The following is a 3,900-nucleotide window of genomic DNA, read 5'->3' as shown; positions in this document are numbered from 1 at the left end:
GTTGGGTTCAAGGTAATCAATGCACATGCGAAACGAACCATCTTTCTTCTTGACAAACAAAACAGGTGCACCCCATGGGGAAAAATCGGGCGAATGAAACCCTTGTCTGAGAGTTCTTGAAGTAGGCTTGAAAGCTATTGCATTTTGGATGGTGCACGATGGTAAGGTGCTTTAGCAATGAGGTTAGCTTCAGGTACAAGATCAATATGGAATTCGAATTGGCGAACAGGAGGAAGTCCAAAGACGTCATCGGGGAAAACGTCAAGAAAACCACGCACAATCAGGATATGCTCTTTCTCCACCACGAGAGCTGCGAACGCAACATACTTCTTACGCAAATAAAGTTGAGCTTGAAAACACGACATGATATTAAGCTTAGATTTATAGAGGTATACGAAGAAATTTCTCGAAGCATACGACTTCAGCACGATTCAGAGTGAGCCATTCCATTCCAACAATAACGTCGAAACTACCCATTTGCATAGGAATAAGGTCGATACGTAACTTGAATTTATGAATAGTTATGACACAAACCCGAATTACCGAGTCAATAATAATAGAATTCTCATCGGATACTTAAAACGGCTTAGATAACTTATCCCGAGGCTTATCAATAATATACGCAAAATCCAAAGAAATAAACTCTTATTGGCACCCGTATCAAATAACACTGAAGCAAAATGATTATTAATCAGAAACGTACCATCCACCACTTCGCTAGAGCTTTGAGCTTGATTCACATTCATCATGAAAGCACGTCCATTAGAATCTTGGGGTTTGAGCAACTTGTATCAATGAAGGGGTTTGAGTTGATGCAGACGAAGGAGCCATAAGTTGAGACACATGAGGAGTATAGGCTTGCAGTGTATAAACTTGAGGTTGATAGGTTTGCACTTGATAGGATTGGGAAGTATAGTAAGGTGCGAGGTATACTTGGGCTTGGGATGCATGGGTGGCATAATATGGTGCAAACATTACATGGGCTTTTTGAGCATGGGCAAGCAATGGGCACATGTTGTGGAATTGGTTAGGGTCTCCACAATGGTAGCAAGCATGGGTAGTAGGAACACGAGGTTGATCATGTGGGGTAGTGGCATGTCTAGGAGCAGGTGGTGTAGACCGTTGTAGAATAGCTTGCATACCAAGCGGTGCATGGCAAACATTAGCAAGGTTATTGGGTGCACAGTCAGCACGAGGATTGAGCAAGGTGATGACAGTTTCATTTAGCACATAGCGTGTGAGGTCCGGTGTAGGCTCTTTTGTTCGGGGGAATTTTGTTTTTGTTGAGGTTGGTGATTGGGTTGGTTTACAACATAGTTTTGATGATTTCCTTTAAGCTTGTTGTTGTTTTTTTAGTTGTAGCGGTGATTGTTGTTGAAAGCAGGTTTGGGTTCAGCTTTAGCATCAGTGGATGAGTTGGTTTTGGTCTTGTCGGGGGTAGGCTTAGATTCTTTCGAGACAAGATTCCATCCTTAACTTGATCGTCAGTGAGGGAAGCAGCTAGGTCCATAGCCTCACAAATGGTTAAAGGGTCACGACTCACCACCGCATCATGGAAAATCGTCGGTAAACCGCAAATGTTTTTCCGAATGCCACGAGTCTTGGGGGTTACAAGATGAGGTACAATGAGGCTAACTTCATGAAAACGGTTGGAAAAGGTAGAGTTATCTCCACCAATTTACTTGTGTAACATTCGTCATTTTTCAGACTCAAAAACCCGACCCGTTTAATTTTTCTATTCAATAAAACCGGCGGTTTTGTTTTATCTCTATTTTATTAATGTCATTACACGCCTCTTGAAATTATATTGTTCGTTACCAAAACTACAGAAGTATCGTTTATGTGCAAGTTTAACCTTTAATTATGATTTTATTTACACTTTTTGAATATTAGCCTAAACTCTAAGGACCTGTTTGCAATTAGGTCAAATCAATTGCTTCTTGTTCTTCCCTTCTTGTCGAACTTTCTTTTATTTTTTTTTATTTATTTATTATTAGATCTTTAATTCTAGTTCAAGAAATAAGCCCTAAATCACGGAATTGATCATATTTACTCGTTAATTGGTCAACTACGCGTTCAATCGGAATCTTAATATGAAATTTGACATCTAATTGTTACCATAATCCTCACTAACGAACTGCGGCTGTGTTGGATTGTGTTGCACTATAAAAGCACATTGTAAACTCAATTAAACAATCATACATCATCCTCTCATAGCCAAGAAACAAACCCCTAACTTAATTCTAACCCAGAAGTCGCCTAGCACCCCTTTTGATCTCGTGTTCATCGCGGAAACCCTAGTCCTCGGATCTCTATCATTTCGATACCAAATCAGGTGAGAGTTTTGTGCTTATATATCGGAATTAGAAGAGGAATGAAAGCCCCCTATCAATTTAAATTAACAGAGGCCATATATGGATCATTTGCATTCAAATCGAATTCTAGGGTTCATGTTAATGAGGAATTCATCGCTTTTTACTATTTAAACATTTTGAACCAGATTATGACCAACAACTTGTCTAGCTCAACTGGTTACTGCTTCTATGGTGCGGACCCGAACCGGTCATAGACCCGGGTTCATGTCCCACCACCCTTACTTTATTATTTTTATTATCCTTATTTACATACTCTAATAATAGACAAATAAATTAATTTTTCTTATGATTATAAACAATAATATAAAACCTATCTCTAATCTTCTACGTTATCTTTACCTTTCAAAATTAAACCGGGGGGTATCACGGTTAGAAACTTGACCGATGTTCATTATTAAACTGTTAACTATTTTCCTTATAAAATTATATATACTTAGATATATGTATTTTATAGAGAAAATGAAACTAAATGTTCATATAACCTCAAAGTTAGCATATGTCGTATCTTATATGTTATTATAACTTTTTTTCACTTCTGTAAACCAAACGTAAAAGTTATTTAATATAATAATAATAATCATAATAATGATAATAATAGTTAATCTATGATACTTCATTTTCGAATTTTATTTTCCTTAAAACCCGGTCGAATCCCAAATCCGACATAAGCCGTGTTATTATTTCGTTTATAATTAGTTAAGATTATCGTTAACAATTAGGAAATTTCGTCGGCATATCACGAGGACTCTATCTTAACTTCTTACCGTCGTCTCATCATTTATTTCCACTCGTTAAGGTGAGTTTACATACCCCGTTTTTATCTTTCATATTTTGGAGGTAGCATGTATGCCTTATTCAATTTTATTCATTGTTTTATTTCTACATCTATTTCAAACACAATTCGTTATATGTTTATGTGTGATGATTGCAATATCTATGACTATGCTCTATGTGTTTAAGTGTTTATTTTATGTTTGGTGGTTGTTATCTCATCCTCATCTAGTATGATCATATATTTACCCAAGTACATTGATTTTGTATCAATAGGAATGTGTCCACATCTATTTAGTTGTTTACATTTTCATAGGATTTGTAATGCTCAACATTAACATATGAATTATGGTTTTTATCTATATATATCTCAACTAAAACTTATGTATTCTCACCATTATTCGTGCTGAAAAACTCTATTTTTATACATGCTACAAGTACAAGTAACTTACGTTGTTCAAAATTGAAGAAATTAGTTTACCTTAGGATATTATTCAACTTACAAAAATATGATGTAATTGTTATAATTACTGAATTTGTGTACGTGTTTAATGTTAATGAAATTAAATATTTATTGTCGCTTTAATTAGTGTCTTTTGAGTTACTGTCCAATCAATAGTTACGCCCCGGCATGTTCAGTCGCCTTTGATCGGGGTGTGACAGATTGGTATCAGAGCCGATGGCTTTAAGATAGGTGGTTAGATTCAACGAACTAGTAGCATGCTTAGGGTCCTCATACGTGATATTCCTTTAT

This window comes from Bidens hawaiensis, unplaced genomic scaffold (assembly GCF_021521415.1).
Source record: "Bidens hawaiensis isolate Kalapana, Puna unplaced genomic scaffold, B.hawaiensis_p1.1 tig00024412_1, whole genome shotgun sequence".
Taxonomy (NCBI): Eukaryota; Viridiplantae; Streptophyta; class Magnoliopsida; order Asterales; family Asteraceae; genus Bidens; species Bidens hawaiensis.
This window is presented reverse-complemented; position numbering follows the sequence as displayed.